This window comes from Castor canadensis, chromosome 1 (assembly GCF_047511655.1).
Source record: "Castor canadensis chromosome 1, mCasCan1.hap1v2, whole genome shotgun sequence".
NCBI lineage: Eukaryota > Metazoa > Chordata > Mammalia > Rodentia > Castoridae > Castor > Castor canadensis.
The window spans coordinates 201,304,845-201,330,968 of record NC_133386.1 but is presented as its reverse complement, the minus strand read 5'-3'; the positions used below and the strand labels follow the sequence as shown (position 1 = coordinate 201,330,968).

Here is a 26,124-nt window from a genome sequence, read left to right as displayed (position 1 = left end):
TTAGGCATGTTTCTCGCTGGAATGGGGAACGTGCCTTGCTTTGTGGCACGCACCCAGAGTCTGAAGGGAAAGCTTGTGGTCATTCCAGAAGGCCTGTGAGGGCCAAAGGGAACATGGCTAGAACCTGCAGAAAAGCAGCTGCCAGAGCTCAGGCTCACTGTGTGACTGTCACCATCTCCTGTTGGTCACTCCTACATTTCACGTACAGGAGAAGGAGGCGTCAACAGAGCCGCTTCCACCTGTGTTTATGGAAATTGCTTTTCAACCAGAGGCATCTTCCCCAGCTTGCTGTTCTGTGTTGTGTGGGAATCTGTTCCACACCTTGCCCTTTCCAAATCACGAAACTTTTAGCCATTCCAGAAAAGAAAGAAACATATATGTATATACTTATCAGCTTTCTTGCATTTAAAAAAAGAGACAAATGAAGGAAGGAGTTGTTGCCTGTGCTCTGATGGGATTGTCTGCAAGGTGTAATTTCAGGTTTCATGAATGGAAAAATTGCAGTGTAGATTTTTCTCATGTTATTTTACTGTTTACAGTGTTAAAAAAATCAATTAAAGAAAAATCATCTTTCAGTCTCAGTAGAGAAGGCATCTTCACATAGTTGACAAAACCCTGCTGTAAAACTTGGGGGTCACCAAGGCTTTCAGTATCGGACATGATGGCCTCTCGGACCTTTTAAAAAATTTTTTTTGCGGTACTGGGGCTTGAACTCAGGGCCTGCACGTTAGGCCACTCCACCAGCCCTTTTTTTATGATGTTTTTTTTGACATAGGGTCTCACAAATTATTTGCCTGGGCTGGCTTTGAACCATGATCTTTCTGATCTCTGCCTCCTGAGTAACTAGGATTATAGGCGTGAACCACTGGGACCCAGCTGCCTCTCAGATCTGAACTGAGGCCCCAGCCTGGGAGGTCAGCCCTGGAGTGTGACACAGAACTGGTTTCCATTGAATGAGCCAGTGGGGACCCTGCTCATTCCATTCATTCCACTGAATGAGCATGTGGATGGATGCCCTGGGGACTGAGGGTCTCCATTTCTCAACTGTGCCAACCTCTCTCTTCTCTGTTCCTCTTCATTCCTGGACTATTCTTCTCCATCCAGCAAACTCCTCCTCACCCACAGGACCTAGTTCAAATGTCCCTTTAGGTCTTCCAGATGGAGCTTCCTCTACTCTGTCTATCCACCACTCATTCATGTATCAGTTTGTCATCAGTCTGTCCATCCACTTACCCACACATCTATCTACCCACCCATCTTCCTCCCATCATCCATCCATCCATCCCCATCATCCATTCATTCACCCATCTTCCATCCATCCATCTACCCATCCACCCATCTTCTACCCATTGTCCATCCATCCACTCTCTGTTTATCCATCTATCGATCCTCCACCCATCCATTCATCCATCACTAATCTACCTACCCACCTATCCATCCATGCATGTCTGTCTATCCAGGTTTTTTTTTTTTTTTTGCAGTACTGTAACTCAGGGCCTTCACCTTGAGCCACTCCACCAGCCCTATTTTTTGAAGGGTTTTTTAAGATAGGGTCTCGCAGAACTATTTGTCTAGGCTGGCTTCGAACTGTAATCCTCCGGATCTGTGCCTCCTGAGTAGCTGGGATTACAGGTGTGAGCCACCAGCACCCGGCTACCCAGTAGATTTTTATTGAACATCTACTGTGTTACAGGTCTTGGGATTCCATTCTAGCAGACTGGTTCTTACACTATAATAAAGACTTTGCTTAGAGCTTTCTGAGTATCAGTCATTTTTTCCTCCCAGAAAACATGAGATCAGTGGTCTTCTTATTCCCCACTGAACAGGTGAGAAATCTGAAGCTTGGAGTGTTAACTTACTAAAGACCACTTAAGAAGTGCTGAGGAAGAGCCCAGGCTATCTGGGTCACAGGCCTCAGCTTGGCCACCACTAGGCTTACAGTTCTCTGTGGGCAGCAGGTCATAATGCTGAAGGACTGGTATTTTAATATCCCCAACTGAAGTTTAGAGTGGGGACTTCATGGTCTGCATGGGCCTAGTGTGGTTCAGTATTAGTGATCACCTAGAAACAGGGCCCAGCCATGGGGCTCAGCCTTTCACCTGGATGCTCAGGGGCCTCTGCTCCCTCAGCCCAGCATCTCCAAGGCCTGCTAGAGCCTGGCCTTGCCATGGCTAGTGCACTGACCCCAGTTAGGGCCTTAGTGCCAGGGGCCTTTGTCAAGGTACGCTCAGTGCAGGCCAAGGGCCAGTCAGATCCATCCAAGGCCACCCTGGTGGGAAGCAAGGAACAAGGAAAGGACTTAAGGCGGCTGCCCATGGAGCTGTGGATGAAGAAGCAGAGGCCAGGGAAGAAGGGAGAAGGGGCTTATGAGATCATTCCCAACACTTGGGCCCTGAGGATAGCTTGAACCCCCAGCATTGACCATCCCAGGGGACACAGACACTCGCCTGTTCATTCCTGCCCTCCTCAGAGTGCAGCTGGTCTAGGCCATGAGGGCTGCCCCTCGGGACTTAGAGCCGACCTTGGCTTTGGGTTGGCTTCCTGCACACTGAACTCCCCTCTCATTCTCTCCCAGAAGAAAAGAGAAAGATCTCTTTGTGTCAGAGCTTCTTCTGTAGCTTCATTCTCTGCATGATGGGAGAAACCCCATATCTTGCCCCGAAGTTGGGCCCTTGTCTGCTTCCTTGGTGATGCCTCTCTCAGGCCCTGACACCCTAGCCTGGCCCCTTCACCCTCCTTACCTCCCTCCCACTTAGAGCCTGTGCTATGTCCTCTAGCCACTTCTCTCCTCCTAGGCATCCAGAGACACCAGTAAAGTCCTTATGTCACTCCTCTGCCCAAAGTCCCCCACAATCATCACAGTGGCCATCAAGGTCCAATGGGGTCTAACATAGGAGGCCTTGTCCACCACACTCCTCTGTCACTACGGCAAGCACATCCTGACATCCCAGGGCCATTGCACCTGCTGTTTTCTCTGCCTGCGGCTCATTCCCAAATCTACATGCTCACTCCCTCACTTCCTTCAGGTGAAGCCTTCCTCAGCCACCTTAACAAAAACTATAACCCTCCTCCATTCCTTACTTTCCTATAGTATTTACCAACAACCAACATGCTACTTTACTGTTTAAAATATCTGTCACCCCACTAAAAGTTAAGCCCTATCTGAGCAGACCCAGGCAGGCATGACCTTGAGCCAGGGCTGAGGGCTCTCTAGCCCTCCCTGAGGTGCCCATTGCCCTCAAGTCTCCTGCTGCTCCACCATGGTCTAAGCAGAGCAGATGGCTGCGTGGGTGTTCCAGAATGCTCCTGCCCTTACCTGACCTCCTCTCTTCTCATTACCTAAGGACTAGGGGGGAAGGAGTGGCTAGAGTGTGGGTGAGGACAGACGAAGTAGAGGACAGCATGCAGACCTGGACACCTGGCCATCAGAGGCCAGGGATAAGCCCCAGGCACTGTGGTCAGCCCTGGGGCCAGGCCTTACTTGCTTCAGTCCTCACAGACAACAGGTGCTAAGGCCCATGATGTACACCTGTGTCCGACTGCCTTGGGCATACAGCTTCTTGGTCCCATTTTACAACATAGTAGCCTAAGAATCAGAGGTAAGAGGGCTGTCCAAGGTCACAGCCAGCCCAGGCTTCTGCACAGAGCTGGGACATGAAGGTCACTTGTGAGCAGGGAGGAAGGACAGATTGGAACCAGGAAGGCTCGGACCTGCTCAGAGGCTACTTCGCCTTGGCCTCTGGGTCAAATCTGAGCACAGGAGCACCTATGCCTGGGCCCTAGTAGCTGACCTGAGGACACACACCTCCTACACCCTCCTAGCCTATCAGCTGCTGAGTCCCATCACGAGGGCTACAAGCAACCTCTGCCCTTGGCTGTTCCAGGACAGTGCCCTGAGCAGGAAGCAGGCTTGTTAAAGCCAATGCCAAGGCCAGCCACAGAGTTCGCTGGCATGGACATCTGTTCCCATGCCTGCTCAGCTCATGGCCATAGTCCCTTGCCTCCTGAGGTTCAGCGTCATAATAGAGTCTAAATTGCACCTCTCAAAGATGCTTGATGGATAACTGAGAAGCACTGGGAGGCAGAGACCCAAGGCCTTTCCACTCCCCTGTCTGCAGGCCCATCTATCTTGCCCAAGTCTCCCCCTCCGCCCCCTTCCCCAAGGCCAGCCTGGGGCTGAGCCCTGTGGTTCCAGGAACGGAATGGCCAGCCTGGACCGGGGAGGGAGGCAGCAGCCACACTGGACTGGATGAGTCCTTTAATTGCTCAGGCGCCCAGCGACCTTCTTATTCTCTTATTGTGTGTTTGATGGTTTATATGGCCATCAAATTAAACCTGGTAAATCGCCCATCTTTTATGGAATCACTTGTCATCTTTGTGCGGATCCTGCAGACTTCAGCAAGGTATGAGTTATGACCTGCTAGCTTTGTGACTGACAGCAGGATCCTTGGCCAGTCACTGTTATAGGGGAGCTGTGGGATGGCTCACTCTGGAGGTCCCCCTAACTGAGGGGGCCTGGGACATCATTCTTGGCTATTAGTCACTGACTCCTGCCACTTTCCAGGACAGAGAATCCTGGAAACCTACCACTGTCACTTCCAGGCTATGTGATTTCAAGCAGGTTGCTTGCCTTCTGAACTGCAGTTTCCTCATCTTTATACGTGGTTATAATAGTTGCTCTTTCACAGGAATTTACAGCCAAAGATTTGGTGAGATTACACATGCAGAGCTCCCCTCCTAAATGTGACCAGTGTCCCTGAGTTGAAAAGCTGCTCTGATTCTCTGGTGCCCCCTCCCTCCAGCTATGGGGAAAGCACTGGCCCAAATCTGGGCCATGCAAAACTGGCCTCTCCCATGTGGCCCCAAGCTGCACCTGCCCCTCATGGGAGGTTGCCCAGGCCAAGGGTGGGAAGGGAACGGGAGGGCCCATGGTTCAGCTCTCTTCTTGGACCCTCTGGAACACACCTCACACCCTCCCGCTCCACTGGGCCTTTGCATTGGTCAACAGACAACAACAGGTGCTTCTTCTTGGCCTCCCAGGCCAGTGTCCACTCCACCCCTTCTGCCTCTCCCAGAAGCTGGCCCTGACCCTGCCAGCCCTGCTCCCACTCCACCAGGTGCTGACATCTAGACAGATGTGCCTCCCAGTTGGACACCCCTGGTCTCCTGGTGCCCTGCCTATTTCTTCCTCAAATCTACTGAGCTGGGGCTGGTGGAGGCCCAGGGTCCTTTGGGGCCCTCCAGGAGTGAGACTGAGGGTTGCACACGGATGGAGCTGCAGACCAAGTACTGGCACAGGCACACTATGGAAGATGGCAGCTACTGTTGCAGGCTCCTGGGGCGGGGGAGGAGAACATGGGGGTATAGGTGGGCTGAGTGGGGTAGACATTCCTGAAGGGAGCCAGGCTGGGGAGGAGCTGGGGTCCCAAGTGGAGATGGACTGTCCCTGCCTTGCAGCCCTGCTGTCCTTCCTGTTTGGAAATGAGGGCAGCTCATGGGAGGTGTACATCCTGACATTGGGTCCCCAAAGTGCCAGGCACAGCTTTGGCCCCAACTTGAGGAGGAAGAAGTTCAGATAGTACTGGCCCAAGGAAGCTGTGGACACAAAAGGGCATGAGGCCCAGAGGACTGGGTTCCCCCAATGACTTCCCCAGCAATCATCTAGGGTTTAGGAGGACACTCTCTGGGCCCCAGTTTCCTCTCCTGTGATGTGTGGCTCTGAATCCCACTTTCCTGGGAGGACAATGACCAGGAAGGGGTTGCCAGGTGCCCTGGATGGACTTGGAAAGGGAGCTTCCTACCCTGTCCCCAGTAGGGGCTCAAGACCCTCCTTCCAGTCCTACTCAGCCCTGGGTGGCTGAGCCTTCAGAAAGAGCCTGGGGCAGGGACATGGCTGACTTTCAGAGACAGAGTAGGGGGAGGAAGGGAGGAGCGGACCACCTGAGGTGTTGTGGGGGGTCTCTGGGTTCTGGAAAGAGCTCCGACCAGGTGTGGAATCCACCTGCTGTGGGGAACCTGCTGTGTTCTGGGGCCAGTCCTGTTCCTCCTGAACCCCATTTCTTCTGTCCAGGGGGTAGGCTACTATTGCTAGGTCAGAGGTCCTGCTAGCCCCCCAGCTCCTATCTAAGGCTCCTGGGGAGGGGAGGAGGGAGAATGGGGAAGACCTCTAGCCCAGACCCCAGTGTGTATTTGGGGTCCAGTTGGCCAGGCTGAGTCTGGCCCTACCTGCCCCAGTATGTGATAAGTAATCAAAACTGGCCTTCCTTCCTCCATGACATACAGTCCACCCCTCCTCACTAGTCCCCCCAGCAGTGTTCAGAGGCTGTTCCTGGTGCCTAAGGCCTTTGTGGAGCTGCTGCTGAGCTTTGGGGGTGGGTTTGCACTCCTGGTATCCCAGGTCTTGGGGTGTAGTCAGGGAGCAGGAGCCGAGAGGGGACATCCCACCAGTCTGCGAAGCCTTTACAAGTCATGAAACTCACAGCAGTTTCACAGAGTTCCTGCTGCCTGGCTCACAGCCCCGTGTCCACAGCTCAGCCTGCTGGGGATGCTGGCTGCCACCTCCTGACTGTTACGGAACCTGGTGATGCTATTTTCTAATCACAGAGCCCATCTTAGACATTTCCCACAGCCAGTGAGGAAGCAGCACCATCCCCACTGGCCCCCTGCCGCACCCCACTTCAGCTGCTCCTTCACTGGAGTGGCGTGGGGCCTCAGGACCATGGGGAGAGGCGCCGCACCCATCACCCATAGCACGTTCAGAGGGAAGGCAAATGTGGGTTCCTGTGGATGGACATTTTTGGAAACTACATTCACCTGTCAGGACTGTAACTTTTTTTTTGTCTTTTTTTTTTAATTATTCATTTATTCACATGTGTATACATTGTTTTGGTCATTTCTCCCAGGGCTGTAACTTCTCTACCAACCCCCAGCTTGGCAAGTCCTCAGTAACCTGGCTGCCCATTTAGCCTGGTAGTGGCACATAGTTCTGCAGACCCTGGGTCCTCAGCTTCTCCTCCTGACAGCCCCAGGTGTGGTCTCTTCCAGGTGTCTTTTCCCTTTCAGTTCTTCCCTTTAGCAAGAATTCATTGTCTTTCCTGAACCTCACAAGGTCTCTGAGGGCCAAGCCAGGAGTGTGGCCTGCAGGGCAGACTGGGTAGGAAGCAGTGTTCAGCCTCACAAAGGAAAGGTTGGCAGGACCCTATCCTGTAAGGAGCAGTGGCCAGCCCTTGACCTGACCCCACCAAGTCAGGGCCACCAAGTCTCCATCTGTGATGAGCCAGCCTCTGCAAACCTTTGTGTCAATTAATGAAGGAGCCCCACGTTTTCTCTCACAAGCTGGCAACTACTTCTGATAGACAAGGAGGAGGCTGGCCTACACCTTGTGCTCAGGGAGGCCTGGGGGTGTCTCCTCTCCCTCCCAGGAAGCCCCTCTCCTATGGAGGCAGGACCCCAGCACTCTGCCTGTGTCCACTTGGTCCAACTGTGGGCGTACTGAGGGGCGGTCTTGCCTCTAAGGTCTTCATCTGTAAAATGGAACCCTAAATGGCCTACTTCTCTGGGCTCCCGAGAGAATAAAATAAGGTTATTTTCAGTGCTTAGTGGAATGGGACTCAGAATGAGGGAACACTGTTACACCATCAGCTATGGGTGGTGTCCCTCTAGCTACAGGCAGGGGACCTGAGACCTGTGTCTTCTGGCAGATGCCCCTGGGCCTGTAGGCCCATCATAGACACCTCCTTGGGGCACAACCTGTTATGACCCTCAAGGACCTTCTAACCCTGGCTGCCCTGCTGTGTCTCTCTCATCACTCCATTCATCTTTGGGTGGCTCCCAGAAGGGGTAATGCGTAAGGGATGGGGGTGGGGATTCTTTTAAAACCTGAAGTTAATTATTTTTCTAATTTCATGCTGCATGCATTATGCATCAGCTGTTATCGCTGGCAGCAGTAATTGCAGACAGGTATGCAAATCCGTAGGAAATGCAGGGGAGTTCACCTAAGCCAGTGGGCGGGACAGGCCAGGTGGCTGCGGGATGTCCTGAGCTTCAGAGAATGTGAGTCACTTTAAAAAAAAAAAGACCTTCAAATTGTGTCTTAGGAGGTTAATTATATTGATAACAGTGTTGGATATTAAACTATGCAAGGCCAGGAAGGGGTAAGGGGGGATGAAAGGAGACACGTGTAATTTTGTTTCTTTTTCTCTCAGCTTTTTCTCCGATATTTAATGAGAGTTCCTCGGCCCCAAACTTCTGCCTGGGCCCTTCTGTAGCAAAACTGCCTAGACTGAGACTTCATTCCTTTGGGGAAGCGAAAAAAGACAGCTTAGTGGAATTCTGGGTGGGGCCCAAGGCCTTTGATTTGGGGTCTGGAGATAAGGGGGTGACCTAGGTTTCAGGTCTTCACTAGCCATCAGGGGCTGGTCCCCAAGACCAGGGCCTGGCCCTGGTTCTGTGCTGCTGGGCTCCTCAGCCACAAAGTGGGTGGGGTGGGGGGGAGTGAGGGGCAGGCATTCACCATGGTGCTTGGGCTCCTAAATCAGAAGCCAGGGAGGGTGGAGCCTCTCAGGAGCTGTGAGTGTGTGTGGGGGGGGAGGGGGGACACTGGAGACCCGTCCTAGCAGGAACCCCTATTTGTCACCAGCTGGTTGGCTCCTCTACTTGCTTGTAAACTCCTTCAACAGGTCTGTCCTGTGCCTGGCACAGAGCATGACACACAAGGGGCTGGGTCAACATTGGTTGAATGAATGAGGCCCCAGAATCTGAAATCCAGCAGCAGGCAGTGGGAGAAAAGATGGGGGACAAGTCTTCTATCAGCTCCACCCCTGTAGGCCATCATGACCAGGTGGCCTCCTTGTCACAGCATCCCCGAGGCAAAGGGCAGGTCTGAATCATAAGACAGGTGCTGGCGGAGTTGGGCACCCACCCAGGCCTCAGATTCATTGCCTGGGTGCTGGCCTGGTACTGCCCAGCCTCTGGCCTGTCTCTCGAGGCTGATCTCTTTTTCCGGTAGATGGCCTATATCTTGTCCTGCCCACCCACAGGTGCACCCAAGGGTTGAGTGCCCTGGAAGATCCTAGGATCGGGAGGTAAAAGACTAGGAGATGGTCTGCTTTTATGGACATGGAGGGACAGGCACTATGGAGACAGACCCTACAAGAGTCTCTGACAGCCCTCCTGGCCACCTCCTTAGGCCCCAGCACCAAACTCTCAAGCTCTTTCACAGGGGTTGGCATAGCAGGGTCACAGACCTGCCTGCAGACCCTTCCAGAAGGGTCTGCAGACCCATGCCAGAAGGCATGTTAGCATTAGCAGTGACTGGCCACAACTCCAAGGGGCCTGTGTCCCCAGTGCACAGTCAGGGACGGGAATGGACCTGCCTGAGGTCACACCAGTCACAACCAAAGCCCAACCCAGGTGTGTCTGGCCTCAAAGCCCAGTTTCTTCCTTCTTGCTTTTCTGCCTCTGTGTTCAAGGATGCTGCAGAGTTGCTGAGCACATTCTCCATCAGTACCTCGGCAGCCAGCAGACCTGGGGGCAGCTGCTGCCCTCCTCTGGCTTGGTCTCATGGCAGGAATTACCCCCAGCCCTCCTAGGCTCTGAGAGGCGAGCTCAACGTGCTCGGCGCGCCTTTATAATAAATAACAGCAAATAGGCCATCCGCGGGGCATCCTTCACGCCGGTGGCTAATAACACAGCTAGTAATGCCCCCGCAGACGGCGTGCCCTGCACGCAGCGCTGACGGATGTCCCAGGCCCTGGCGCAGTCACAAATCAGCCCCTCTCTTGGGGCAGAGCACAGGGGAAGTGTCATTTTCCATCTTGGTAATGAATTGGGGCTTCCCTGCCCTGCCCAGGGCTCTGCTGCTGTAGGTTGCTTGGGATTAGTGTTTGTGGAGGCACAGCCCCTCCCCGCTTGCCTCTGGGCATCTGGAGGAGTAGGCCCCACCCGGGCTCAGTGCCTGCTGTGTGACTTTGGGGCTCTCATGCCTGTCTCTGGGCCTCAGCTGGCCTCTAACCAACAAAGGGACTGTCCTGGAAACCACAGCAGATGATGCCCAGAGCTGGGTGTTGGCATCAGACCAGCCCCACCCCAGTCTCCCTGGCCACAGCAAGGCAGGTCCTGATGGAAGAGGTTTGTGGATTACCACCAGCTCAAGGACAGCAGGTGCCAAGGCCCAGTTCCCCAAAGCTCCTGCTCCAACCCATAAAGCCTCACTGCTGCCCACTTTGGGCAGAACAGCCAGCAACCCTGGCGGGAGGCACTCCAGAGAAGGAATCTTTCCCTGCTGTGGTTCAGTCCAGTAGGGCAGCTTGCCACCCAGGGCTGCCCAGCAACAGGGGCCGGCAGGTAGCAGATGATCCCAATCCTGCCATGCAGAAACTCCTGTTGTTTTGTGAAATCGCATGGAAGGAGGGAAAGGGATGGCCCTGCCACCTGGGAGCACCAAGATGTCCTGTGTCACCCGCCCAGTAAGGTGGCCTTTGGAGGGCAGGACTCAGCCATCTCATGCACTGTGCCCTCTCTGGGTGTGAGGAGCCCTTGGCTGCCATCCTGGACCCCCCTGGAGCCCTTCCCCATCCACATTGTCCCTCAGTCTTACCTCCCTTATGCTGTAGCCCTGGAGCCACTGGGTCTGACTGGGGTTACTGCTCCAGAGGCCCCTCTGATGTTGCTCCTAGAGGTGCAGTGGCCCAGGTCACGCTCACATTCCTGCCTTCGAGGCCCTCACAGGCTGAGTGCTACTCAGGATGCAGACAGCAGACTTGGGGTGCACGCAGAGAGGGTCCTGTGCTCCTAGCCTCACGTTCAGACAGAGCTTCAGATCCCAAGAGGCATCCTCAGTGCCCTAGGCTATGGGCACTGCTGACTTCTCCCCCTGGAGCAGTGAGCGTCCTCTGGCTCTGGGGACTCCCCAGCAAGGCATGCCCTACGTCCCTGGGATGGGAAGGGCAGCCTCTCACTACTGACCACTTCCACAGTCCTTTGCAACTTTGGCCCTTTGTCTGCAGGCCGTCACCTCCTCTGAAAGGCCTCTGCAATGTGCTTTTACCCCTCTTTCTCTTTACCAAGGTTTTTTTTTTTGTTTTTTTTTTTTAAATCCCTTTAAGTCACTTGGCAGAATGGGCTCGGTGCAGAGAGCGTTCTTGCGTGACAGAGCTGAGAGGGAGTCACTCTCCAAAGAATCGGTATTCCTGCCACTCAGGCTGTGTCTCAGGGGGCAGGAGGGGTCCGCTACCCCACCGAGGAGGAGTTCAGATGTTCACTGCTGGCTGGAGCCGCTGCCTCGCGCTGCTGAGCTGTCAGGCCTGTGCTGCTTTGGAAAGCCGCTTAGGGGGTGGGGGCTGCTGCGCTTGACTGCTCTGGTTTCTCAAGAAGCTTCTCTTGCTGGGGAGGTGTGAGGGTGGGTGTTCCTGCTTCACCCTCTGGTCTTGTCTGTCCAAAGAGGAGTCCTTCTTCCCCACTCTGGGCCTCCTTGCCTGCCAAAAAAAAAAAGAAAGTGATCAAGTCCAAGGAAATTAGGAACTGTGCAGGAACAAGCACTGGAGGGCAGCCAGGCTGTGGCCCCATTCTGCCCACCCCTTCAGAGGTGGTTTTATTTTTGCAGTGCTGGGGATGGAACCCAGGGCCTCACACATGCTAGGCCAATGGTCTACAACTGAGCCACAGCCCAGTCCTGAAGAATATTTTTCATTTCCTTTTTTTTTTTCACTTGAGCCATAGCCCAAGCCCTTTTGTTTTTTAGTTTGTTGTTCAGATAGGGTCTTGTTATCTTTGCCTTGAACCGTGATCCTCCTCCCTCTGCCTGTAAGTAGGACCACAGGCATGCACACAGCTTCACATTGGCTTTTTTTTTTTTTTTTTTGACGGTACTGGGTTTTGAATTCAGAGCCTCACTCTTTCTAAGCAAGTCCTTGAGCCATGCACCCAGTCCTCAAAACCTATTTTCTTGAATGCCACTTCCCTGTGTACCTGGCACGGGGCTGGGATTACTGTCCCCATCTCTCCAATCCAGACAAGGAGCAACTGGTCATGTTGCAGCTACCTGGCTTCGTTTCCCTAGGGGTGGAAGGACTAGGAAGAGAAAAAAGAGAAGTTTTGGGAGGTCCTGCAGGACCACCCACCCAGCCCAGAGCTGGCTCTGTTTCCTTAGCACCTGCTCCTGCTAAGTGTCATTTGAAGCCTCCAACTGGGCCACGGCTTCCAGAAAAAGCATTGCTTCTGCAACATCGTGGGAAGTGGGTCTCCCATTTCAGGTGAGCCAGTCCTCCCACCCTGCTGCCCCTCTTCCACAGAGACCTGGGGGTAGGCCAGGCCATTCCCAGGAATCCAGAACAAACCTGAGCCCTCCCATCCCTCTCATTAGCTGGCGTGTGGAAGGCCTGCGCCCTGGTGTCTGCACTACCCTGCGGGAGCCCCTCTTTGGAAAGGGGCTTTTATGACACATCTGAGAGCGCTCACTCTGGTTTGAAATCGGATCCAGATGGGCTCAGCTGCATCAGGGCCCTTTTCTTTGTAGGGCTGAAGGTGGCTGATTTGAGAAATGCTTGTTGTCTGGGTGGTTACAGATGAAAACAAGGACAGCTATGATGCATGTTTAATTAGCTCACACCCGAACTGGGGTGGCTGCCCACCGGCTCACAGCCAGAGGGGAATGCATGTGGAGGAAGGGAGCCTGCAGCCAGGGGGCTGACAGGGTGGCAGGGTCTTTTGGGAACCTGCGTCACCAGGAGGCAGAAGGACTGAGAGCCAGCAAGTCGGCAAACCCTGAGGGACATTAGTTCTGCACAGGCAGGACAGGGTCAGTACTGCAGGTACAAGCAGACAGGTGGGCACAGCCCCAGGGAGGGCTGGGGTGGGGTTGGACAGGAGGGAAGATGAGGACCGACTGCTGCTGTGTGAGGGGGAAGTGGTGACTGCAGCACAAACCCTTATTGCTATTACCACCCGCGTGATTTCATCCAATTATAAATTGTAATTTCTGTATGAAAGCGAGAGATGGAAAGAGTCCAATGAGGTCATCTGCCTCTCTGGCCGGGGCGAGGAAATTGCTTTAGACCCCTAGGGGTGGGGGCGGGGTGGCTGCACCTCGGCAGTACAGAGAATGGTGATTGTGTCCTCCCATTGCAGACACAGCCACTGAGTTCTGCTTCTGAAACCACGGCTCCAGGGAGGAGGCAGGTGTGTCCCACCAGTGTGCTTGCCTTGGACTCCCACAGCTCTTGGAAAGAGGCAGCACTGGCCTGATCATCCATTAGACCCTGCCTGTCCATCCCAAGTCTCCCGTACTACCTCTTACCACCCCGAGCTGGGACTAAGCCCTACAGCCATGTAGCCCACGCATTTACCCCATGCAGACATTTAAACACAGACACACTCACACGTGTATACACAAGAGCACACAGACACGCCCCCATGCACACACATACACCCATGTAGATGTGTGAACCAACCCACACATGGAGATGAACAGACATTCACACATTTGCACCCAAGGTGTATGTGAGCACACATCCATGGGCACATACTTGTGCACACACATGAACATATGGACACATGGCTACACGTGCACACATTTGCACCAGTGCATGCATGGGAAATGTGGGTCCTTCCCTGCGCAGTTCCCTTCCTATAAGGATCCTCTCAGATGTCTTCCTCCCTTGGGCCACCACCTTCCTGCATTGGGCCACCACCTTCCTGCATTGGGCCACCATCCTCTCTGGGTGCCTGGTCCCACAAATCATGGCAATGACATAATATGGTGAAGGAATTTTCTCCCTGACTTGAAGGGAGGATCCAATTCTGGATCCTTCTATGCCTGGCTTGGTGTCATGTGTGCAGTAGTTGCTTAATAAATGCACCCAACAAAACTCCTCACTCTGCTTCCTTCTTCCTTAGAAAAGCAAGGCCTTGAGCAAGGCTTCTCTGGGCCTATCCAGCTTTGTACATCCTCAGTTGGCCTTCCCTGCTGCCCCCTCCCCAGCCTTCCTGCAAAGCCTATGGGAATGCTGTGTAGAGTAGGCTGGAGGTTGGTGGGGGGGTGCTCCACCATAGGCGAGGGGGCCTCTCAGGTGGCTGGGGTGTGTGCTGGCTTTCTGAGCGGGTCTGGCTGGCAGGGGTGGGTTGGTGAGGGCTCTGGGCAGCCCTTAGCTCTTCCCATGTGAGTACATAATGACAATCATTAGTAGCCACCTGCATTCACTGAACCAAATGTGGCCCAGGAATGAATATGTAAATGCGCCTGCCTGCAAACACCTACCTCCAGTCAGAGCCCCAGTGCCCACAGCGGCCATGCTGCTAGACTGAGTGGAGCCCATGAAGGCACGGAGCAAAGCCCGCCGCTGCGCTGGACTTCCTATGCAGTCAGTTGGGTTAGCCCAGGACAAAAGGAATCTGTGCGGCCCCAGGGGATCAGTAATGGGGGCCTGTTAGCCCTTGGAGAAGTGCAGCTCTGGGCATTGTCCCCAGAGGACAGCTCAGCTGAGCCCCTGTCTCCTGAGCCCTCCCTGTCCATGGGCTCCAGGCCTGGTCACTGCACCAAAGAACCAGTTTGAGTCAGTTCTTTGAGACACTCACACATTTTTACTTCGGTTATCAACAATATCACAACTGTAGGAAAGGAAAACTGAAAAGGAAATGCCTCGTCCTACAGCCCCGCTCCTCCAGTATTGGCTGGATCCAAGGGTCCACATCCACCATCTGCCTGGCAGGCATGCACCTTTATTCTTTTCCAGTGATTTCTGCTTTGCCATCTCCTCTGAGTCCAGGACAGCCAACATAGCTGGCAGGGCAGGGCAGTGTGCCCACTGTGGAGGTAGGCTGAGAAGGCAGAGAGGGACATGTCCAAGATGACACAACCTGCAGAAAAGCTGGGGCCTCAAATTCTAGCCAGTTCCCTTCTCCCTGCATAACCCTAAGACCCAGCATGACAGGGTTGTACCATTGGGAAGACACTAGAGCTAGGAGCCCTGGGTTTCTCCTGAGGGCTTCTCATGCATCTCCCTAGTTCTTCCCTTCCTCCTTCCATGTCTCCATCCATCCACCAGTCCATCCTTTCAGTTTTCTCCCATCCATCCATCTCTCCCTCAGTCATCTCTCCATCTGTCCCTCAGCCAGCTAGCCATCACCCTCCATCCATCTCTCCAATCATCCATCTCTCCCTCTATCAATCCCCCTCCCACTTTCCCTCCATTTTTTGCCTCCATCCGTATTTCCATCTCTCTTTCCCTCTCCCCTCCCTCCCTCCCACCCTCCCTTCTTCCCTGCAGACATAGTCCAGTCATGCTTCAGGTACTATATAAGACATTGTACAGAGTGGAGTCTTCATCCTCCAGGAAGTGGGGAGGCTCCTGGTTAGTAGGAGCTGCAGTGTGAGATACATTCAGGGCACTATGGGAGCAAAGAACCCCACTTTGCCCAGACTGGGGAGGAAGGGATGGATTCTGGGGGGGGTGCTTCCTAGGGAAGATGTCACTGTGCTGTGGTTCTGGGGTCCTTCAGGCTCCCATGACAGTCACATGTGAGCTCAGAGGCAATGCAGAGTGCCCCACGCATGGCCTGACCACCCATGTGTCTTCAAGGGCCCACTTCTAGCCCTCAGGGCTTGCCACCCAAGTAGTACCAGTCCTCAGTTTTACAGTCCACACTGCCTTAAAGACCGCCGCTCACTGATATTAAGCTCTATATTAGCAATTAGCCCTCCTGCTTCATTTCAACCTATGGCTGTTAGGGACGGAGTTTTATGTGCATGTCATTAATCACGAATGCCTGGTGTGTGCTGCTGGAAACCCAGGTGGGCTTTATGGCTGATGACTTAACCCAATGGCTTTTAAAATGAACAACATGCCACCCCCTTCCTGGGCAGAGGTGCCCTGTGGCAAGGAGGGCAGAGTTTAGATTATTGCTAGCAGGTTGGATCTGGAGCAAGCCAGGAGACCTGGGTTTTCTGTCACTGGGGACTTCCAGGCTGGGGTCAGCATCTGTTTCTGACCTTTCCTGAGGAAAGGGCTCTTTGTGATCAAACCCAGAGTTTGTTTGATGGCTGCTGACTTCCCCCACCAGGATGGCCAGCCACAAGGCCCCTTCTTTCTCGCATCACCTAGGATGGCTACTCTTCTCTCGGGCCAGCAGACCTGGGCCACCACAGTCACACTCTCTACCCTGAAGGCAGAAGGGGCAGAGGGCTAGGCTGGGGCTACAGAGCTGAGAAGGCATTCCCTTTTGGGGGTAGGACTGCTCCTGGAACAAGGTCAACATGCTAGGGAGTGGGGCAGGAAGAGCCCTTGAGGGTGGAGGGAACAGTATGTGTGAAGGCTCTGGATGGGAGGACTTGGCGGGGTGAGAAGGCTGGTGCTGCAAAACTGAGTTAGTGGAGGGCAGTGATCTGAACTGAGGCAGGGGACAGGAGCCTGGCCTTGGGAGAGCGATGAGTGCTGTGCTGAGGGGCCTGGTCTTCATACCAAGAGCAGTGGTGAGCCAGTGAGGGTGCCAGGCAGGGAGGAGCACAACCAAACCTGCAACTTACATGGATCAGTCTGGCTGCTGTGTGGAGAACTGGGGGTGACAGGGGCATGGGAGGGACAGCAAGAGGCTGAAGCAGTGTTCTCGGGAGCAGGGTGTGGACGCCAGGTACCTGCAGGGGCCAGCATCATGACCCTGGCTCCTTCCTACCCCTTCTCAGCACTCTGGGCCCAGGCCTGGCACTGCAGCCTGGCACTGGGGATGGGGTGAGAAAGGGCGGAGGTGAAAGCCTGCTCAGGCAGTGTGAACCTCCCAGCCTCCACTCTGCTAATTAGACTGCTTCCAACGAAACACAGACTTTCAGGGATGGGGGTGTAGGCAAGTGCGTGAGCCAGGCTGTGGGTGGCTGTGGGGCCCACGCCACCCATCCTCGACCATTGCCAGCACCACTCACAGAGACAGACATGACCAGAGCAAGGAGGCCAGCTGCTCCTGGGGTCCACTCTTCTGGAGCAGCTTCTCGGGGGAAAATACAAGGGATTTCTGCCTTGGGACAAACCACCTCTCTTCCTCCCTGTGTGGGCAGCTGTGGCTGAAGTGGCCCTTGGCACTGGACCAGGCCACATTAGGCATGGACGGTAGCCACCTGCCAGCCACCTACCCCTCAGGCCCTGCACTGCCAGGTGTCATAGGCCTGCTTCTGCCAGGTCCCAGGGGCTAGAGGGGAGGAGGGCTCAGGTCCTAAGGTGCTGTGCCCAAAATACAGCCAAGCAGCAGGGGCTTCTAGCATGTCTGCCAGTAGGCACCATTGTCCCTGGGCAGTGGAGAGACAGGAACAGGCAGAGTTGTTCCCTTTTGGGGGTAGGACTGCTCCTGGAACAAGGTCAGCACCAGAAGAGATCTCACCCACCCAAGTGCTCCATGCCTTTGAAATCTCTGAGCGGAGTGATATTGGGAGCAGCCTGCACTGGCCTGCTCCTTTGTCCCCAAGAGAGGGGCAGAGTCTAGGTCAAAAGGTTCCAGCCTGGTGGGTTTGCTGCCTGCCAACTCCCAGGATGTAGACTGCCCTGCTGGCTGGACCTTACCCAACAGGCCTTGCTGTACCCTGGCGCCTGAGCTCAAGAGGGTGTGTGACAGGCCTGGGGAGCCATGGATAATGAGTCTGGTGCCACTGGCCAAGGTCAGAACCTCTGATTTCAGGAAACTGGCCTGCCTTTGCCGGCACAACTGTAGCTTCTCAACCCTGCCTGCCCTGCAGTGATGCCCTTTGTTGGTCCCTCAAGCACCTGGCCCCCGCCTGGACACCCTGGTTCTGAGTGCTCTCACGTGGCCTTGGCAGACCTGGCTATGAAATGGGCCTGGCGTCATCCATACATCCCTAGTGGATGTTCGAAGTGGCACTTTGCTGGTCAGTGGTAGTGACAGCTGGAGGCCCTCCAGGGAAAAGGCCAAGGAGTGTCAGGGAACCCAGGCCTACTCTGCTGCCCTTGTCCCCTCTCCAGCCTCAGAGTCCCTCATTCAGTCTGGACTCCTGACGGCCCCATCTGTCCTCTTTCAGTACCTCTCTGGAAGCTCTGTGCTGGGGGTCCAGGGTACACCCCTGGGGACCATCAGTATGCCCTCCAGGTGCTGTCTAAAAGGCCAGTCCTCCTCAGATGTCTGCCACCAACCACAGTCAAAGCCACCAGCTGGGGACTCCAGGCCACATGTGTTGTCAACCAAGTTACTCAGGCGAAGCTGCCTTTCTGTCCAGAGTATCCCCCACAGCCTCTCTTCTCTCCTCCTGCCTGCTGCACCACTCTAGCCCCCAGGGACAGGTGTCCTCCTACCCAGCTCCCGAGTTCTGGTTTCCCTGAGCCAGCAGGAGCCTGTGCCAATGGATTTTCGAGGGTGTGTTGGAAATCTCCCGCCCACCCTCCTTCCCGTAAGCATGCTCTCCAGCCCAACGCTGTGAGCCTGGTGCTTGGGCCGGGCAGCCAGACTTTGTTAATATTTACAACGAGTGGCTCAGGAAGCTATTAGCTTCCTTTTCGTGTTGTTAATTGAAAGAGGAGAAAATGGTTGTAACACTTCAAAAGGACTTAAAGCCGGTCTGAGAGACCAGCTGAACTGGGGAGGAAGGGGAGAGGAGAGAATTTTAAATAAATACAGTGAGCCAGCCGCCTGCACCTCCCATGAGGGTGGGATGCGGCTCCTTCCCGTCTTTGCGGTGCTGGCTCTCCTCAGGAGCTTCCTTATTGCTTCTCATTGTGTCTCTCCTTTTGCTTTTGGGAGCCTGAATTAAGGAGAGAAGGAAGAGGAAAGGGATTCCGCAGTTTTGTTAATCACGAGCCTCTTTGAAGCTGCACTAACAGGGCCCCTGGTACCTTCACTCTTGAGGCACCAGGCCAGGCCCAGAAACTTCCCTGGCCTGTGACCCCTCCACTCTTAGGGGACAGCCCAGAGCCTGGCCATTTGGCTGGGGCCATGGCTGGGCCCCTGACTTGCGTGTGACTCGGGGGAGAGCTGGCGACTCAGACGCCCCATGCACCCCAGGGACAGTCAGGAATGCCATGGTCATGGTGGGGACTTTGTGACTTCTGGTAGACGAGGTCCAGTATTGAGAGGCCTCTGGCCTCTGCAGTCAGCCTTGTGCTCAGCCTGCCTGAGCCACTTTTCCCACAGATAAATGATCTTCCCCCTGCAACTGGGGACTGAGGGATTTAAAGTCCCTCCGGAGCTGCTGGGGTGTGGCTCAGTGTAGAGTGCCTGCCTAGCACACTGAAGGCCCTGTATTCCCTCTCCAGCACTGCCATTTGGTTCCAGTTGACAGCTGTCCCCTCCTCCAGGCAGCCTTCCCTGACCATTCCTTGTCCCTAACCTCATTTACTGTGGCTGTACAGGCTGTCCTGCACCCTGCTGTGTCTGTCTACCTGGCCTCTATAGAGCATGGTGGCCTACCAGACACAGAGGGACACCTTGCACCAGCTCTGGTCACTGGGAAGGTTTTATTAAAAGAACAGACCACAGATTGAAGGAGGCGATTCCCATACTGTTCCTCCATGCTTCTACCCTGGTCACACCAAACGGAGACACTGTTCAGTTCTGGGCAATACAAGGTGTGCAGTGATCCTGCAGAGCAGGAGGCCCAGGGAGGTGACAAGGGACCATGCCAGTCAGCCCTACATTAAACCACCCATGTTTAATTTTTATTTAAGAGTCAGGCAGAGCCAGGTGCTGGTGGCTCATGGCTGTAATCCTAGCTACTTAGAAGGCAGAGATCAGGAGGATTGCAGTTCAAAGCCAGCCCCAGGCAAATAGTTTGCGAGACCCTATCTCGAAAAAACCCATCACAAAAATAAGGCTGGTGGAGTGGCTCAAGGTGAAGGCCCTGAGTTCAAACCCTAGCACTGCAAAACAAAACAAAAAAAGCCAGGCAGAAAGAAAGGACAAAAAAGTGTGGCCTCCTTGGGTGGGACCTGTTCTCTGACTGAAGGCACATGTGTTCCGGAAGGCCCAAGAACTACTGGGAAGAAATCCGTAGTGAGCAGAGATGCCCAAAGATGGCCCAGGCAGCCACACAGGGCAGCCAAGCCACAGGACAGCCACTGGCAGAGGCAGGACGAGGATGAGCACCCCCAGGGGCTACACTGCCCCTTAGTGGCGCCCTGGGCTGGTTTCCCCTGGGCTGTTAGCTCAGGGTCAGGGACTGGGTCAGTACTGTAGCTAATTTGATGTTCTCCCAGGGGCGCAAGCACACAGAGCACAGGCTTACGTGGATATAATCCTGCCACCACCAGTAGCCACCCTGTGCTGTGTCCACACTAAACCCATAGCCATCACTAGTACCATTTCAGTTTCCCACCTGAGCAAACAGAGATGTTCGGCAGCCTGTCCAAGGTCACACAGCAGGTCCATGGTAGAACCCAAATGCAAACCTAGTCCTGTTGCCCCACTTGGTGCCTTTCCTGAGTGGCCAGAGACAAAAAGTCTGTGCTCAGACAGCAGGGGCTAGGGGGCCAGTTCCTGCATATTCATAGCTTGCACTAGCAACCAAAGGCTCTGAGAAGTCCTGCACAAAGACAGCAATTTAAGTTGGTTTGCTCCAGTGGTTACCAACTGACTTTGTTTTTGTGATACCTGATAACCTCCAAAACTGCTTTGGGACAGTGTGATGTTCGAGGTGCCAGGCTGGTGACACAGTGATAAGGACAGGCCTATCCCTGCCCTCTGCCTGCCTCGCTCATGCCCAGCACAGAGTAGGCATATACACGGTCAGCAGGGGAGAGTTGATGAGAGAGGGAGGGTGGAGTAGTGAGATGTGCCATGGCCACAGGAGGCTGCATGTCCTGGCCAGACATGGTCTCTGCCCTGAGTTACCTTTCCTTCTCCTTCTGCCCTGGATCTGACACCAGCCCCTCTGGCCACACTAGGCCTCAACCTCCCAGCAGCTGTGCCCCACCATGCCTCCCCTGGGTGGTCAGAGCCCTCTGCTCTGCCCAGGCTCCCTGCTAGGCCCAGCACCTCTACCCTTCCAGCTCTGTGGCTCCAGCCTTGACATTCTAAGCATATCCCCAGCCCTGCCTAGAATACTAATTCTTCCTAGATGAAACCATCTATGTTTAATTTTTTTTAAGGGCCAGGCAGAAAGAAAAGATAAGAAAAGAAGAGGCATTTATGTGTAGAAGAGGGAGCTTCTTTGATGCTCTTTCTAGAACCATCTTGGGGGCTGGCTTGAGACTGTGTGGTGACACCAGCCACCCCAGGATACTACACTGTCCCTAACATAGGCCAAGGATGTGAGCTCAGGACCTGCCTAGCAAGTGGGAGGCTCTGAGTTCAAATCTCAGTACCACTAAAAAAATAGAAACAAAAAAACCTAGGCCAAGGATGGCAGCCAGTAAGAACAGTGGCCTTATGTCGGGGTGTGCTATTAGCCCTGACTTGGGAGGGCTGTTTTGGGGGACCTAGAAGGACACCCTGTTAATTATTGCCCATCTGCTTGCAAATTAGTTTCTGTCCAGCTCTTGTGGGCCTCCCACATGGAGCTGGTGTCACTAAGACAATTGCCCCATGTCCCTAAAGCAACCAGAGTGAGCCTAGAGGCAGCTCAGGGGACCCTACCACCCTCAGGGCGTTTCCTGCAGTCCCTAAGAGTGGCCTGGGGCCCAGAGAAGAGGGAGCAGGAGGAGATAGTAACCCAAGAGCCTCTTCAGCACTGGGTATCCTTGGACCAGCCCTTTACCACTCTGGGTCCCAGCTGCCCTCCTGGAGGAGGCTGTTGTAGAAAGAACAGCTTCCACAGCTGTGCTCCCCGAGGCAAGTGTCTTAATGTCTCTGGACATCAGTTTCCTTATCTGTGCAGTGAGAGTGTGATGGAAGCTGCAGCACAGGCATGTGCAGAGGGTTACAGAGGCACCATGTGAGCTCGCAAGGACCAGGCTGGCCAAGCTCCCCACACATCCTGAAGTCACTACAACTCTAGAAGACACGCTGGGATGTCTCTTCCACCCGCTAGATGCCTTTGAAGGCCCTCAGCCTGCAGCCCGGACCCCAGACCCCCAGTCTGGCTGAGGCTGCAGGCTTCACCCCCCTCACACAGATGTGCCACCCACCCCCTAAATCCCAGTTTAACATCCTAGTGTTCCCAGAGGGAAGAATGAAATTGTAACGGCAGGAAACTTGACAGAACATGAAACATGATAAAATCAGCTACGTAAATTCTGAAATCCTCACCAGCTGCTCCCTCAAGGCAGGGCGGCTGCTGTCACCTGCCCTTCACCAGGAGCTGGGAGGGGTGGCTGGTGGCTGCTCCACCCACCCACCCTGTCCCTCCTCCTCCTCAGTGACTGACTGACTCACAGTAGGGCTGCCTGCCCCTTGGTTTCTGTGAGAGTCCGGCCTGGCCTGGATCACCTTGGCTCATCCCTTCGCCCACCTTTCCTACCTCATTTCCTCCTGTGTCCCCCACTACCACCTTAGGTGCAGACCCCTCGTCAGGCCCTGTGGGGCTCCACCTGAGACAAACCCCTTGGTAGAGACTCCCCGCCCTCCTCCCCCATTTTACTCTTGTGACACCTCTGCCACAGAGCAGGGGTCTGCTTGGTGGCCAGAAATGAGGCCCAGGCTGCATGGCTCTCTGGCTGCATGGCTCTCTGGCTGCTGGCCGTCCCTCCTGCAGTGAGACCAGGCCCTGCCAGTCTCCTTCTCCCAAGACCTCCCCGTCCCATCCCTGCCATCCCAGCCACCTGTGAGCCACCTGTAAACATGTACAGCTGGTCCAGGGAGGGCGATGAGTAGCAAAAGGTGGTTATTTGGCCACGTCTTCCTCCCCCAGGGGCTGCATCATAAATTATCATCGACCCGGTGTCGGCTGGGCTGGAGTCGAGCTGGGGAAATAAAGAGCCGGGCTCAGTAATTGTGCCCTGCTGCTTGGATTTACTTACGTGTGGTTTCCTACCCGCTAGGAAACGCAACGATAAATAACTGCTGACTATTAGGCTCCCGGACTGGAAAAACACTACACGATCCATTTCCTAAGGATGGCTAGAGGGCTAGGGTTCCACTGCCACCGTCGGCCTGCGGGCTCCTGCTCTGGACTCCAACATTACAACATGAGACCTGGGGTCTGGGAAGTTAGGCAGGGATGAGTCCCCAGCCCCCAGATCAGGGGCCACACATCTTCATCTCCGGGCCCCATTCTAGCAGGTTCTGGGCTCAGGGTGACAGTTCTTTTGGGTCCCAATCACAGCCTTATCTCTTTCTCTTTTCACCTGGACAAAAGGTACGGTCATAAGTGCTGAAAAAATTGTTAAGATTGTCTGTTTGGTTGTTTGGTGGTACTAGGGTTTGAACTCAGGGCCTCACCCCTACAGGCAGGCACTCTACCACTTGAGCCACTCTGCCAGCCCTTTTTTGTGATGTTTTGTTTTCGAGATAGGGTCTCACAAACTGTTTGCCCAGGCTGGCTTTGAACCATGACCCTCCTGACTTCTGCCTCCTGAGTAGCTAGGATTATAGGCGTGAGCCACCGGCACCTGGCTTAAGATGCCACCTGATTCAACTGTCACTTAGAAGCAAACAAAAGCTCAGAGATGTTAAGTGCCCTGACTAGGATCACACAGGGTCTCAACTCCAGCATTCCTTTTCTCTTTTCTTCCCTGGTGGTAGGATAACCTGTGAGTGGGGACAGAGACCCGAGTCAGGGACCTTTCCCCTATCATCGACTCTGTACCCAAGCAAGGTGGCTGCTTCCCTTCCTTGTGACCACTTTGTTCTCCCTTCTTCCCTGCCCCTACCTTGTGCCAGGCTCTCTGGGGAAGTCAAACCCCTCTGCCCAGGAGTGATCTGGTTGGACTGGGAGTACTATGAGTAGGAGAGGCTGGAGTTAGCCCCAGGAGACCAGGTGAGGGACAGAGTTCCCAGGGCCCTGGAGTAGGGACAGGAGATGCACAGGGAGCTAGGTGCCCTTGGGAGGAGTAAGGTGGCAAGAGAGGCAGACAGGGGTGGGCTGACACTGCTCTCATCCACCCAGGGCCTCCTGCCCCCTGGAATTTCCACACCATGCTGGGCTGGACCTCCCTGGCTCTGGCCTGACCTTTTCCTGCCAGCCCTGAAGGACCCTCAAATGGTCGAGGATGTTGGGTACCACTCCTGATACAACCTAGACTTCTGTTTCCCCCCTCACCCAGAAATGGGGAGCCCAGCCCTTGGTCAGGGCACTTAACATCCTGGTCTTCCAAAACAATCCCCAGAAAAGTGGTCAGAGACCACCGCAGTGCAGGGCAGCTTCCTGTGGTCAATCCACCCTGTCCTGGGTGATGGAATGGGGACCCCAGCCAAGCCCTGCCCTCTGGAACCCTGTGGCCTCCCAGGGCATAGACATCAAACGGATAATTGCACAGGTAATTAGAGTGCAGGAGAGTAAAAGGGACAGAAACGGGACCATGGTGACCTGCCCTAAAGGGTGGCTGCATAGAGCTAGCTCCCATATGGCATGGTGACCTTCAGATGATACTGGCACCATCTGAGTGGGCCTCAGAGGCCACAGCCTGGGACCAGGTCTAGCCCAGAGCTCCAGCTAGAGGGGTGACCATGGAGAGATGTGGCCAGCTCCCAGGAACATTGAGGGAGGAAGACACAGGCAGGGGTCCCCACCTTCGGCCTGGGCCCTCCTGCTGTCCTGACCAGAAGCCTGAAGAGGATGGGAGTGTGATCAGGGCTGGTTGGATCAGCAGCTGGGCTGCTGTGCAGAAGGGAGGACATTTTAACCTGACCGGACAGAAGGCAGAAGCATCCTATGGAAACCTGTCGCCCCACTGAGGGGCTCTGCATGCACTTAGGGCTGGGAGGCCCCTGTGGAGCAGGGGGTGGGCGGGGCCACGGGGCACATGTGGTGCAGGGACACCTCTGCCAGGTCTGCAAATCCAGAGCCCCGCTTAACTGCGCCATCATTTATTTTAATGCCTTTGTGGTCCACATTTGGGTGCGGGTGAAATACGGCCCCGCATCGTTTACTGGTAGGGATGTTAATTGAGTGTCGCTAGCGGAGGACAAGCACGCATTTAAGAGTGTAGATCACAGTGACGGCTGCATGTGGCTGGAGTGTGGCGAAGGCCGGCAGAAGGAATGGGCCAAGGGCAGGGCTTGGGGTTGGGAGAGGCCAGGAACAGGCCTGGGACAGCCAGACATCCCAAGTTAGCAGATGCCAGGAGCTGTGGGGGGTTAGGAGATGGTGCACTTTGTACACTGCCATCCAGGAGAAGGGATGGTGTCAGGAAGAACCAGCTTTCTTCCTCTTGCCACCAGCCCTAGCATGGCTGCAGGAGTCACAGGGTGGATGGGGGAGTGGAGAAGGGTTCCTGTCCCACTGCACGCTGGTGGCCTGGTTGATCTAGACATCCAAAATGTCAGTGTTGTCCCCCTCCTCCTTCTTCCCTCTTTTCCTTCTATTTTTTTCCCTAAATGAGGCCCCTGGGGCAGGAGTAAGAGTTAACAGGCAAAAGTGGAGGTGCAGGGAATGGAAAAAGCACTCCCAACAGCAGCAGTAGCATGTGCAAAGGCCCAGGGGCAGGGACAAAGCTGCCCATGCTGCATATAGAAGGAAACCCAGCATGGGGGCAGGTCAGTGAGGAAGGGGTCTGGATGTCATCCTGAAGACAGTGGGTACTCTCCAGAATGGAGAAGGAGGGACAGGATCAGACTGAAGAGTGGAAAGCTCGGGGTGGTGTAAGTGCACAGTAGTATGTGTGAAGGTCTCAATGTGTGGGAGTGACGCCAGGCTCCTCACAGCTCCACAAAACAGCAAATAAAGGAGATGTTTTTCCAGCTCTGCACAGAGTGGGACTCTTGGATAAGCCCTTCCTTCCCACCATGCCCTGGGGTTCACACTGCCTGACCTCCCTCAGAATGGTGTGTGCCACCTGGCTGGAGGTGCCCCTAGGTCTTTGGATTGTCTCCCTGGTCCATGTGTCCCCACAGGAATGCTGTCATCCCCTCACACCAATGCCAAGGAAGCTGAGCTGGCCAGCCTCAGAGTCTGTCAGTGGGCCACTGTCCCAGCCCCCAAGAGGCAGTCTGCATGGGGGGGATGGGACTGCCCCTATGCTGCCTGCCTACGAGGCACTAGTGTTAGACCCAGCGGGGGCTGGACTTGGAGGAAGATTTATGAGCTGGGTTAAAATTTAATTT

General features: G+C 54.7%; 2 protein-coding genes across 4 annotated transcripts in view; one reads left to right on the top strand and one right to left on the bottom strand.

Annotated features, from left to right (window-relative positions):
- The window catches only part of Macrod1 (mono-ADP ribosylhydrolase 1), a 142,093-nt gene that overhangs the window by 41,581 nt on the left and 74,388 nt on the right, over nt 1–26,124 (top strand). The gene's annotated exons all lie outside the window — the stretch shown is intronic.
- The window catches only part of Flrt1 (fibronectin leucine rich transmembrane protein 1), a 73,623-nt gene that overhangs the window by 4,088 nt on the left and 43,411 nt on the right, over nt 1–26,124 (bottom strand). Inside the window, exon 2 of the mRNA XM_074048260.1 lies at nt 10,598–11,474. The gene's annotated coding sequence lies outside the window, so the exon portion shown is untranslated. The remainder of the gene's footprint in view (nt 1–10,597; nt 11,475–26,124) is intronic.